Genomic DNA, 14,642 nt, shown 5'->3' with positions numbered 1-14,642 from the left:
GCCATGCCCGACATTTACCAGGCCCCTGCCTAGCATCGGGCCACGCCCGGTACAGATTTTTGAGTAACATGCGATGGGCCCCGCCCAACACACTAATCAGGCCCCGCCTACTATCGGGCCCCTCCCAGTATCCATACAAACACATATAACACATGTAAGAGTCACACAGACAGCTAGTATACAAATAACAATAACCCATGGGCTGACATTGGTGCCTTCGACTCGCTAAACACTGGGAAGAGACTCATCTCAATCCGAGATAAGCGAGCACACACGCTGCCGGTACCGGAATCCTCACACTAAACACAACCAAAACATCCTTAATCAATAATTAAGGTCATTTCCCAAAATCCAAGGTCCAAACCATATCCTATCTTTCCAATGGGTAAATAACCATTTTACCCTTCCCATATCTGACCCAATAACCCATGGCCCAAACTCCAAAAAGACCCAAGGCCCATAATAAGACCTCTGGCGTATGCCCCGCGTACGGCCTGCTGAAGCACAAGGTAGAACTCGCTAAAGCTCAAGGACGGGGATTTCATGCATTACATTGAGCATACATATACGTACGCCCAACGTTCCCACCAGGTAACCAAAAATTTCATTAAGCACTTAATGCTTAAGACCAAAATCTCCAAACTCAGATCTAACCTCTAAATAAGGTCTTAAACCATAAAGGTGTCAACCTTACTCCTCTTCATGTATTAATGGGACCCAAAACCCATTTTTATCCATCTAAACCCATAATATGAACACCAACTTAAGCATGATTCATCAAAACCCATCAAGATGACATTTTTATGCACCAACAACCTTAGAAATAGTAGATCTAACATTATAAGCTCCCAGAGTAACTCATACTCACAAGGATGACCGAAGGGACCATAATAAACCCAAAACAAGCCCTAGACTAGATCTAATACATAGAGTCATCAAGTTAGAAACTTTATACCTCCTGGAAGTTGATAAAGATTATTAGAGCTTGGATCCACAAGCTCCAAGCCAAGCAATGCTTCTGACAATATCTCTTCTTCTCCAAAGTCCACCAAGAGAACACTCCAAGGCTTGAAATTTGCACAAGAGAGGCTAGGGTTTCGAACTTTGGGTTAAATGGGATAGAGGCTGAAGATAAGAGGTGTTGAGAATGAGTTAAGGCCTTTAAATAGGGTCCAAGACCCTAAATTAGGGTTTAGGACTGACTCGTGAACGCCCAACGTAGATCGGGTACGCCCAATGTTCGCAAAGGAGCCTTCGCGATCACTCTATCCATGTACGCCTATCGTACATTCCATGTACACCCAGCGTACACGACATGCTCCTTATCGATCAATATTCCAATGGCCATAAATTTTGCGTTCCAACTCCGTGTTTGATGATCTTTATATCCACATAAATGTAATGAGGAGCTTTATAACCATATCTAGTTACTTTTGACTAAAACACCTCGAACTAAAATCCTTAATCCATGAAAGGCCCGAATCTTCACTTTTACCATTATACCCTCAGGCTTCGAAGTGCAAATCGAACTCTTGGATCACGTAATCCACATTAACCACATCCATTTGGGTCTAAATCTCTCTTTCCTAAAGCCCGAAGCCTTATGATACTTGATTTTCGGGTCACGACCCTAAAATTTGAAATGACTCAAAACAGAGTGTTACAACTCTCCCCCACGTAAATTAGAATTTTTCATCGAAATCACTCCTTGCCACTTTCCAGGAAATCAGACGATTCCAACCTATTCCTCTTGAATCCACGATTCGCCGAAGAGGTTGACTCATACTCATTGCGACCTTCCAATGCTACCACCATAACTTTACCTTAACAAGACTTATAAGCCATAACGGAGAACCATTCCGAAACACAACTAATAGGTCCTTTCTCTGCAATCTAAACTGAAAAACATCCTTTCGATCCTGAATTATCTGATTGATACCCTTAGCAAGCCGAATCCTTGACCATACCTTGCCGATGAAAAGACTTTCATATAAACAAAGACGACTCCTGTAACATTCCGTTTATTAAATAAATGGATAGATAAAACTATTAATTGAATTGTAGCCCTAATTCGGAATAATTTAGCAAGGCGTTGGTTTTGGGAGTTAAATGTCATAACTTTTAAATATTGGGGGTTAAGTGTAATTTCCGGATTAGTTTTGTAAAGAATTTTGAAGCCTGAGGGCTGTTTGGTAAGTTATGGATTTAATTTGAAAAGGATTTCAGAAGTCAGGGTATGAGTGGTAATTTTTGGACTTATTATGAAAGGATTTTTGGAGGCAGGGGCTAAAGGGTAAATTCTGGACTTAAGTTGAAAAATCTTTATGGAAAAGGGACCAAAAGTGTAAAATATGATTTAAAGTTTGATAGGAAAACACGGGACTTAAACCCGTGCCTTCCATTCCCAGTTGAAGGTGTATCATCGAGAAAACCATAGCCACACTTCTTCAGCTGCCACCACCACCTTCGGAGCCTCCTCAACCGCCGCTTGCATCAAGAGCTGATCGCCACTCTTTTCCGCCTGCTACCTCACCGTTGAGCACCACCACAACAGCCTTGCCGCCAGAGATGTAGTGAGAAGCCGGAAGAGTCACCGAGACCGGCGAAAGAAGCTGTGAACCACGATACTGGAGACGCAAACGGCTGGAAGACTCTAGGTAAGAATATTCGCCGCCCACTTTCCTTCTTCTTCATTCGTTTCTGTGGGCTGAACAGTGTGTGCGCCGATGCTGCCGCCGATGGTCTTTGGCCACTGATTTCGCATTTTCTGGCGATGTCAGTCGCATGGGAGGTGGCGTAGTGCGTTTGTGCTCACGTGTACGAATTGCTTCCGGAGTTTATGGTGTGATGTGTGTATTATTTTCCCGGAAACCCATCGCCACCACCATAAGGTGGTGGCTGCCACCGGTTGTTGTCGCCTGTCACTGCGGGGGTGGTTGTATGTGTGTCATTAGATGTGTATGATTGTGTTTCCTATATGATTGGGATGTTTATTGGGTGTTTTGGCAGGAGAAAAACCAAGGAAAACCCCCACCACCACCGTGAGGTGGTGGTTGCCGCCGTGCGCCGCCGTCGACCACCACTGCCTGAGGTGGCACTGGGTGGTGCCCGACCTAGTGAAGCTTAAATCAGACAAAACCATAACCATTGGGACTATTTGACTTGTGTTTGGGTTGGAAACCCTAGTTAGGGTTTAGAAAACCCTAATCTTGGAAACTGTTGTTGGGACTTGCCGGGACCGGCGTTTGGATTGTTAGACTGGAATTTTGGATTATGTCAGACTATATTATATGAATGGCATAGTGGAGTGATGGACTTAATGGATTAAGTCCTTAATGGGTTAAGTAAGAACACTTAACCCTAATCATCATTTTATGTGAAAACCCTAATTGTGTTGGGTTTTGAGTTGGGCTTGGATGTTTGGATTATTGATGGGCCATCCAAGAACAAGTATATGGACTAGAATATTTGGATGGGCTTTAGGGTAAGGCCCATGTGAGGAGTTTGGGCCTAATTTGGAAAATTAGGATATAATTGGGCCTTGGATGATTAATTGACTTTTGGGCTTTTAGAGAATGAGTTTGGGTCTTGGTCTTGGACCAAGCTAGGTTAGGGGTAAAATGGTCCTTTTACCCAAAGTGTGAGTTTATGGTTATGCATTGAAACCCAAATGGTTAATTGGGTTTTCTTTTGATGTTGACAGTTCGGGATCTGTCAGCCAGTAGCCAGATATTTATTCGCGGGACTTCAGCAGTGCGAGGTGAGTTTCCTCCTATAGGAACGAGTCTAAGGCGCCAATTCTGGCCCGTTTATGTTTGTTAGTATATTCCAGACTAAGGTATGATGTGGAGCAGTGCCCAATGTAGGTTTATATGTTTCAGACTTTGATCCGATGTCGGGGAAAGCCCGAGGAATGTTTGTATGCTTGATGTCTCTGTGATTCTTGTATGTGGTTGTTTTGTATGTTTCTAGACTTCGGTCCGATGCCGGGGAAAGCCCGAGGAATGTTTCTATGTTTCCGAATTTTGGTCTGATGTCGGGAGGGGCCCGAGGAATGTTTATATGTTTATGTTATGTGATTATTTATGTGTATTTGTTGATATGTTTATGTGTATACCGAGCTTTGCTCGATGCCAGGCGGGGGATGATGCCGGGCGGGGCCCGATGCCGGATCTCGGTCCACTGTCGGGCGGGGCCCGATGTCGGACTTGTCCGATGTCGGGCGGGGCCCGATGTAGCGGGCAAGGCCCATGATATGTTAATATGAGATTATGTGATTATGTATGGCATGTGGTAGTTTGGGGAGACTCACTAAGCTTCGTGCTTACAGTTTTCAGTTTTGGTTTCAGGTACTTCCGGTAGCAAGGGGAAGAGCTCGAAATGACTACATTGCACACACCATTTTGTTTAGCTTGGGATGTTTTACTCTGATATATTGACATGTGTTTTGATATGATACTCTGATTAGATACGATGAATTATGTTTTTGGATGAATGATTTTGGTAACTATGTTTTATTTAATAATTAAAAATGAAATTTTTGGTCATGATTTTTGGGATGTTACAACTGGTGGATTAGGTGTCTAAGCCCATAACTATATTTGGTATGTACTTGACCCGGTTGTAACATGGTCCTTTTGGGTTGCCTTCACCGAAGCAACTTGACTGGAAGAATAATAGAGAAAGAGGTTATTATGGTTTATTAATATATTATTTGAATAATATATTAAAAGAGAAATCATATTATTTAATTAATATTGGTCAAGAATTAATTTAGAATTAATTTTATGATCAAAAGAGGTTAATTGAATTAAGGGGACTGATATTGTAATTATGTGATAGTTGCAATATGGGTTGAGGTTCCCTAAGTTAAGAGATGGACGATTTTATGGGGAAACCAATGAAGAAATCGTCCAAGGCTAGGGTTCTGGAATGTTCCTATGGGCTGCTTAGGGCTTAAGCAACCACATTAGGTATTTGACTGAAACCCTAATCCCTCACCTATATATAGAACCCCTAGGCATCCAATTTTCGGCTACCACAACCCTAGAAGGATTCCAAGAGCCGAAAATTACCTTCCCTCTCTCTATTGCATTCTCCAATTGTTTTGGTGTTTGTGATCTACTAGAGGCATCACATTTGAAGTGCTAGGTTCTCGAAAAGCTCAAGATCATCAAGCTACAATCAAAGGTAATATCTTAACACTTCGTTAGATGTAGATTTCGATTTTGTTGTATGCTAGATTAGGGTTTGCAAGTCTTGGACAATTATTGCATGTACAAATAGGAAAACTAGATCCAAGCATTAGGGTTTGCATATGCACCATAGGATTGATGTGATGCTCATCACCCAACAGTGGTATCAGAGCCTAGGATGTTTATCTATTGTATTTGATGCCTTGATTAATTGTTCATTGCTTGAAAAGTCAAAAAATTATGCCTCTGCATGATGAAATCGTCGATTCTCCTGATGAACTCGACGAGTCAGGGCAACTCGACGAGTCCAGTCAGTGACTCGACGAGTCGGGTCGTCGGATGGCTGATTTTTCGGGATTTTGACTAAAATTGAATTAGGATAATTACCAAAAACGTTTTTGACTGATAAAATTCGATTTTTTCAATATGGTATTGATTATCCTAATGCAATTAGAAGATAATTGTCATAAATAAGATAATTACTTGTTTTATATGATAAAGATTAGTTATTTGTATTTTAATTTGAATTATCTTGTCAAGAAAATAGATTAGGTCAAATTATGTGATAAAGATTAATAATATGATTATTTAATTATTTTTCAAATTTGATCTATAAGATGTTTTGAAAAGTTTCAAAATTTGCCCTCAAGTTTTGGAATTTAAATTTTTGATTAATAGTTTTAATTTTAAAATATTTAAATTCTAAACCCTAGAATTTTACAAGTTTAAAATTAAAACCTTATACTACTATAATATTATAAGATTAATAATTATATATGTATAAGATAAATCTAGTCTTAGCGTTAGTAGGCCTCATTCACGAAGTCGATCTATAAGGGGGGGGGGGTATAAGGTTACTGCCTATAAAATGGTGGTTTAATGTGTGTCCACTCTCACCCACCGCTTCCTTGATTGGTGGAGGGTCGTTAGCCGAATGGGTCAGATAGGGCAACTAATTCCTCATTAATAAGTATAATGATTTAATAAAGTAACTAAATGTTTTTTATAAATTCCCAATCTTAGTCACTTTAGGAAAAATGTGAAAATGTATGTTATTCCATGAAATTACACTTTGCACCTTGCCAAGTCGTTAGTGAAGCGTGTGTGGTTAACCGACACACTAATTTGGTACTAGCAAGGGTGGAAAAGGGTAGGTCGATGTTTATCATAGATCAATGGAGTGTGTGTGGTTAACCGACACATTGATTAGGTGGTAAATGACATCGAGAGTACCAAGTACATTTGTATGGTTATTCACACCTTGTTTGTGATCATCGGTATCACAGACACAATCTTGAAGGGCATAATTGAGATTTGAACATGCCATTGAAAAGTTCAAGGAATCTCAAATAATCTAAGAATTTCAATTCATTTAAAACTTAAAAATCCTTTTTCGTTTTTCATGGTGGAAATTGGTAAATCGTCATTTACCTACCTTCAAATTATTTGCAATTAGATTACGACATCTCTCTTCTGAATTGTAAATAATTGTGTTGGGTCCTAGACCTAATTTATCATTTGGGTGTTTAATTGGGGATTATTATCTAATCTAAACTTTGTTCCTTTTCTTTTTCAAATGTCTACTTCAAACAACAACAACGCTTCTAGCTCGACCCCTTCTGGCTCATTCTCACTCATGAACTTGTGTGGGAGGGTGATATTCGATAGGTCCGACTTTAATGATTGGATCCGAAACATTCGCATGGTCACCCGCTATGAGGACAAAGAGTATGTTCTCGACAAGGAGCTGAAAGAGGTCAACGTGAACACTTCCACTCCCGAGGAAATTGCTGCGTACGAAACTCATGAACGAGATGCTACGAAGATTCATTGCATCATGCTCGCAACAATGACTGCTGAACTCCAAAAGTCCTATGAGGACTACTACCCGTATGAGATGCACCAAGATTTGATGGAAAGGTACCATCAAAGTGCTAGGCAGGAAAGGTACGAGATCATCGTTGCAATGATCACTTCCAAAATGAAGGATGGAGAGTCCATCACGGCCCACTTGCAAAAAATGCAGAGATATGTGGACCGCTTTCTGAAGTTGAATGTCAACTTTAGTGAGAAGCTGGCCATAGATATCATTCTACACTCCTTGCCTCCCTGTTATGATCAGTTTCGTATGACTTATCATATGAACAAGGAGGAGGTCACTCTAAGCAAGCTTCAAGGCCTGCGAAGGACTGCTGAGAGTAGTCTAAAAGGCAAATCTATTGCATCTACTCCTACTATTGCTGCCCCTGTCTTAGCTATTGGGCAAGGAAAAGGAAAGAAGAGGAAGGCTCTTTCTAAGAGCCACAAAGGAAAGTCTCACGATGGTACCTCTTCTAGTGGAACCAAAGCTGGTCCTGTTGCTCCCTCTTCCAACCCGAAGGATGCAGAGTGTTTCTACTGCCACGACAAAGGGCATTGGAAACGAAGCTGCCCGAAGTATCTGCAGGATATCAAGGATGGGAAGATAAAACCCTCCTTCGCAGGAATTTATACTATTCAATCTAATAACTCATCACATGCTATGTCTTGGGTCCTCGAGACAGGATGTGGTTTTCACATTTGTTCTAATTTGCAGGGTCTAAGAAGAAGTAGGGATGTGGAGCATGGGAAGATAAACTTGATCATGGGGAATAGGAAAGCGGCGTATGTCACCAAGAGTGGAGTTTAATCTTTAGTGCTTAGTACTGAGTTAGGTTTAGATTTAAATAATTGTTGCTACTCGTCAGAAATGACACAAAACATTATTTCTTTTCATGGTTTGTATAAACAAGGTTTTAGATTTTCGTTTAATAATGAAAATGGTTCTATTAATGCTTTCTTTAATGGTACTTTCTATTTTGAAGCATTGCCTTGTAATGGATTATATGAAACTGTGATGGTTGTATAAAACTTAGAAAATGATGTGTTGCATATCTATTCTTCCAATGGTTTGGACAAAGCATGCTTGTGGCATTGTCGTCTTGGACATGTCAACAAGAAGCGTATAGCCCAATTCCAAAAGGATGGAGTGTTGGAGTTATTCGACTTTAGGGACGATGACACGTGTGAGTCTTGTTTACTTGGAAAGATGACCAAGTCACCCATCACTGGTACTTGTGAAAAGGGTTTATTGGATCTCATACATACCGATGTATGTGGGCCCTTTATATCCACCACAAGGGATGTGAACCGCTTCTATGTGACTTTTACCAATGATTATAGCAGATATGGGTATATCTACTTAATCAAGCACAAGTCAGAAACCTTTGAAAAGTTCAAAGAGTTTAAGCAAGAAGTGGAGAATCAGCTGGGCAGGAAAATTAAGATGCTCCGATCCTATCGAGGAGGTGAGTACCTTAGTATTGAATTCCACGACTACCTCAAGGAATGCATAATTGTTTCGCAATTGACGCCACCGAGGACACCGTAGTTGAATGGTGTGGCTGAGAGACGCAATCGAACCTTGTTGGACATGGCTTGTTCCATGATGAGTCGAGCTTCGTTACCTATCTCATTCTGGGGGTATGCCTTAGAGACTGCCGCCCATATCCTTAATCTAGTCCCGACTAAGAAGGCTGCAAAAACACCTCACGAGATGTGGACAGGGAAAGCTCCCTCGTTGGCACATATCAAGGTTTGGGGTTGCGAGGCTTTCGTAAGACGAGAGACTTACGGCAAGCTCGAACCTCGTAGTGAGCGGTGTATTTTCATCGGCTATCTGCAGAAGTGACAATGTTGTCTTCGTTACGAGGATAGGGGTTTTCTGAGAGCGAGAAATCATATGCCAAGAGGACAGTGGGTGACAAATTGATCTTGAATAGCTTCAAGAATCAAACGATGAAGGAACCTCTAACACTGGCGCTCAACCCGAGGAGGAAACTCCCGTTGAACCGATTGACGAGTCCTTACCTCTTAGACATTCCAGTAGAGTTAGTGTTCCACTTGTGTTGTATGGTTTCCATATAACAAGTGAAGGTGATACGTTTATTAGTGATAGTACACTAATAAATTTGGATGAACCTAACAACTACAAGGAAGCCATGGCAGGCCCGGAGTCTGAGAAATGGAAAGAGGCTATGGACAGCGAGATTCAGTCTATGTATGACAATCAAGTTTGGAACTTGGTTGGCAATGTACGAGGTCGTAAGACGGTCAAGTGCAAGTGGATCTTCAAGAAGAAGACCGACATAGATGGAAAAGTTTTTTGATTAGGTGTCTAAGCCCATAACTATAATTGGTATGTACTTGACCCGAGAGTAGCATGGTCCATTTGGGTTGCCTTCACCAGAGCAATTTGATAGGATGAACTTTTGAGAAGAGGTTATTTATGATTTATTAATATATTATAAGTTCTAATATATTAATATGAAATCATGTTATTTAATTAGTATTGATCCAGAATTAATTTGGAATTAATTTAGTGATCAAAAGAGACTAATTAAATTAACGGGGACTAGTTATGTAAATCAGTGATATATATATTGTTTGGGCTATTGATCCATGATGAGCTAAGTTTATGTAAGTTTCCATGAAGAGTTATGTAACATCCGGATTTCCAGGTATCATAATTTAAGTATTTATTTTTGAATTAAGAGGAGGGACTCGACGAGTTGACGCCTAAACTCGTCGAGTAGGATCGAGACTGCTGACTCAGATTAATGAAGGGACTCGACGAGTCGGTGAGTCGACTCGACGAGTCCGCGTTGTTGGCAGAAACCCTAAATCCTTGGGCCTGAGCCCTATTTAAAGGAATTTATAGCCTTCATTTGCAGCCACACATACCCTGGAGAAACCCTAATCGAACCAGAGAGCATAGAGAAAGAGAGAGCTAATTTCTTCACTTTTGTGCATTCTTGCAAGGGAGGAGAAAGGGGATTCAAGCTAGGCTGACTTGAGGGACTCGGGTCTACTATCATTTCTTCAAAGGTTGCTGTTTGAGGTATGATTTCAGGCTCATTCTCGTTTGTTTAATAGATCTCATGAATCTAGGGTTTCTTTGCCCCTTTTTAGTTGAAATATGGAGTTGTGGAGTTCCTTTTGTGGCTTAGGCATTAGATCTGGACCTTGAGAGGTCCAGAGAGTCCCAACAACCTAGCTTTATGTAGTCACATGAGAGTATCGAGCCTAAGACACCATTATAAGGGTTATTTTAGCAAATAGAGCTAGATATGTGATGCATGGACATAAAGATTGAAGCTTTACGTGACTTTTGAGTGCTAGGAGGCCAGATCTATAAGTTAGAGAGGCAAATCTGACCTAAGAAGGTCAAATGAGTATTGTTATGGAGGAAACTCGCTGACTTCATGAGAGGACTCGACGAGTCGGATTGGGTTGCCGCGCGATTCGTGACCAGTGGTAACCCGTCGAGTGAAAGGTTAACTCGACGAGTCGAGTGAGGCCTTAGGAGGATTCAGAGGACATGCATGGACTCGTCGAGTCACCCGAGTGCACTCGACGAGTCTGGTCAAAGTTGGACCGTTGACTTGAGTTTACTTTCGTTGACTTTTAGGGATTGGTCAACATGTGGACATTTGAACCATTAGAGGGGTAAATGGGTCTTTTCCCCTTCTGTGAGGTTATAGGAAGGGATTAGCCCAGCTTCTTAAGGGCTAATATTAATTAGGAATAATTATTATGTGTTAGGCAGGAGCTAGACCCGGGAGTAGAGATCACGATCCCGATTACGAGATTTTCATTCACTAGCTTACGAGGTGAGTCTTCTCACTATACTTACCTGGTGTGGTAAACCTTATGTGTGACCAGAGGGTCTTATGTGTATGAACTGTGTAAGGAGATATCCTGCTATTTACTTGTGTTATATTTTATGAGTATTATATTGTGATGTTGAGTTGAGGGACCGGAGGGTCCATATGAGTTGTGGGACCAGAGGGTCCCACCGAGACACATCGACCAGAGGGTCTTATTGAGTTATAGCCTCGAGTGGCTACCGTGCTGTGTGTGGTATTTTGGGGAACTCACTAAGCTTTTATGCTTACCGTTTTATGTGTTTTAGGTAGTTCCGAGGATCGCGGCAAGGCACCGACATGATTGTACACACCGGCACAAGATTTTTTTATGATTCTGGGATTGTGTTTCCTTTTGTTGATATTTGAGAAAAAAAAGTGTTTTGAGAATTATGATACAAGTTTTATTGTGTTAAAAATGAAAAATTTGTTTGAAAAATTATCTTGTTACAAGTTAGCCCACATGAAATATGGATCATAACCCAAGTGTATGGATTAGGGTTTACCCATGACTCTTGGATTCATACACTATATATATGACCCCCCTTTGGCCTAAAATTGGTTGAAGATGTATTCTTGGAGAAGCATAGCCGAATTTTAGTGCTCCATATTCTCCCTCAAAAGTCCTCCATTTGTTCATGGTGTTTGTGAACCATTTGAGGCATCACATTTGAGGTGCTAAGTTGTTAAAGGCCAAAACTACAAGCTACAACAAAGAGGTAATTCTATAACTCAATTATATGTTGTTTATGACAATTGTATGCTAGTTGTAGGCTTCATGCTTTGGAAACAATATTGCATGTATAATTAGAGAAAACATAGATCCAAAGCAATTAGGGTTGTATGTGCACCATAGTATGTTGTAGTATACAAAACCCAACAGTGGTATCAAAGCCTAGGATTTTTTTATGTTATATTTGATGCTTGTTAATTTTTAAATTGAAAAAAAATCGTTTTTCTTGCCTCTGACTGATGAACTCGCCGAGTCCGCTGGCTGACTTGATGAGTCCACTCAGTAAAGGGCAACTCGACAAGTCATGATCATGCACTCGACGAGTTGATGCCTCTGGTTGTAGAATTTCGAGTTTTGGCCAGAATTGGACTAGGATCATTACCACAAACTGTTTTGTAATCAATGTATTTTCTGATTTGGTAATGATGATCCTCATCCAATTAAAGGAAAATTGTCAAATTTTAAGATAATAAGATAAATATTTGTATTATTTTATATGAATTGCCTTGCTATATGAGTTAATCAGATCATAGAAAAAATTATAAGATATTTTTTATTAGGTAATATGAATTGATCTAAATGTTTTTTAATGAGTTCCATAACTTGTCCTCAAGTTATGAAACATGAAAAGTTTAATCTATTAAAATAACATTAACTCATAAGTTATGGAGTTTAAGAGTCTGGGAGAGTTACAAATTTGCCATCAATGTTTGGAACTCAAAGATTTTAAGGAGTTACAAAAATGTGTCATCAAATTTGGAACTCAAAGGTTTTCCAAGAGTTACAAAACTTGCCCTCAAGTTTTGGTATTTGAAAAGCCTTAAATTATGTAATATTGAATTCTAAAACATCAAGTAATTGAAAACATTTCAAAAGATGCATCTATTGGGTTCATAACTTAAAATTAATTAAATAGTTTTAATTTTGTATTTTATGTTTAGAACCTTAATGCCTTTTAAATAGTTCAAGTTACCTCTTACGGATTGTATTAAATTAATTAAAGTGTTTAATTAAAGGAGAATATTAATAAATCCATAACAACATGGTTTAAGTTTAATTAAATTAAGAGTATATCTTATTAATAGAATTAAACCACCAAGTATTTTAAAAGTTTAAAATACACCCTTATACTATATAAAATTAAAAGTTTAATATATTATATATGTATAAGTAAAAGGTCAGTCTTACCGTTAGTAGGCCTCATTCACGAAGTCGGTCTATAAGGGGGTATAAGGTTATTGATAATCATAAAGTAACTAAATGTTTTATAAAAGGTCAGTCCCACCCACCGCTTCCTTGACTGGTGGAGGGTCGTTAGCCGAACGGGTAGGATAAGAAATTAATTCTCATTAAAAGTATAATGATAATCATAAAGTAACTAAATGTTTTATAAAATTCCCAATCTTAGTTACTTTAGGAAAAATGTGAAAATGATGATATTCCATGAAATTGCACTTTGCACCTTGCCAAGTCGTTAGTGGAGCGTGTGTGGTTAACCGAAACACTAACTTGGACTAACAAGGGTGGCAAAGGGTATCTCGATGTTTGTCATAGATCAATGGAGCGTGTGTAGTTAACCAACACATTGATTAGGTGATAAATGACATCAAGAGTACCAAGCTAATTTGCATGGTTATTCACACCTTGTTTGTGATCCTCGGCATCCCAGTCACAAACCTGAAAGGCATAATCGAGATTTAAACATGTCATTGAAAACTTCAATGAATCTCAAAGAATCTAGGAATTTCAATTCATTTAAAACTTAATAATCAATTTCGTTTTTCATGGAGGAAATTGGTAAATCGTCATTTACCTACCCTCAAATATTTTGCAATTGGATTACAGAATCCCTCTTCAGAATTGTAAAATATTGTGTTGGGTCCTAGCCTTAATATTTCATTTGGGTGTTATATTAAGGACTTAAATAAAATAAATTGAATTTCTCCGGTTATAAATGTCTAGGTCAGACAACTATGGTCTTCCCGAATATTTTCTTTATAAAGAAGATATTCCACAAGACGATCAAGGTGAAAGATTAATCCCTTCTTCGTGTTGTAGTGGTACTTCACTTCCTCCACCTCCTCCAATAGTTCTCCCTAACCCACAAGTTCAAAGACTTGAAAAGTTCAAGGTCACTCAAGCCCTATTGGCTAGCAAACACCAAGATGGAAGGTCTGTGTGTGCACATGTCTTGGAGATGAAGTCACTCATTGACATGCTGGGAATGTTAGGAGTCGTTGTGTCGAGGATGTTGGTTGTTGACTTGGTTCTTCAGTCACTTCCCGAGTCGTATAGTCAGTTTGTTAAAGATTACTATATGATAGATCACGAAATGACCCTTATTGATCTAACATATTTGCTTGTTGCTGCTGAATCAGGAATGATTTGGCGCACCGGTAATGCAAATTTGATTGGAAGATCTATTTCCCAAACTCCATGGACATTGACAATGGTAACATTCGAAGTCCAGAAAAGTTTTGTCTTCCCAATGGAAAGGGATCGATAATGGTCAAGTCATTTGACCAAATGGTAAAAAGAAAGGCTAAGTCTGAGATAGTCCCATGTACCATTCCCAAAGAGTCCATATGTTTCCGTTGCCAAAAGAAGGGGCATTGGTTGCAAAGCCGCCATATTTACCTGAAAGATCGCAAGGATGGTAAAGTCAAAAAGTTTGACTCTACTTCAGGCTATTCCACTATCTAACTCTATTGAGTTCCTATTTGGAGATTCTTAATACATGATGTAATGTAATTACATTTTGATGTTTCGTAGGATCAAAGGAATGAAAGGAAATTTAAAGGAAAAGTAAGCTGATTCTGATCGCAAAGAGATGGATTTCGATCGCATGGTTCGATGATCAGAATTTTGATCTGCTGCTTAAGAGTTATGATAGTTTGCTTAGTAATAGATAACAACATAGTTTTCATTTGTAATTGCATTGGAAACAAAAGTTTTCAGCATTTTATAAATAAAGAATATTTTTTGAAATTT

The sequence above is a fragment of the Lactuca virosa genome, chromosome 9 (assembly GCF_052849685.1).
Source record: "Lactuca virosa cultivar CGN04683 chromosome 9, Lactuca_virosa_CGN04683_v6, whole genome shotgun sequence".
Lineage (NCBI taxonomy): Eukaryota > Viridiplantae > Streptophyta > Magnoliopsida > Asterales > Asteraceae > Lactuca > Lactuca virosa.
Note: the sequence above shows the minus strand (reverse complement) of the source record.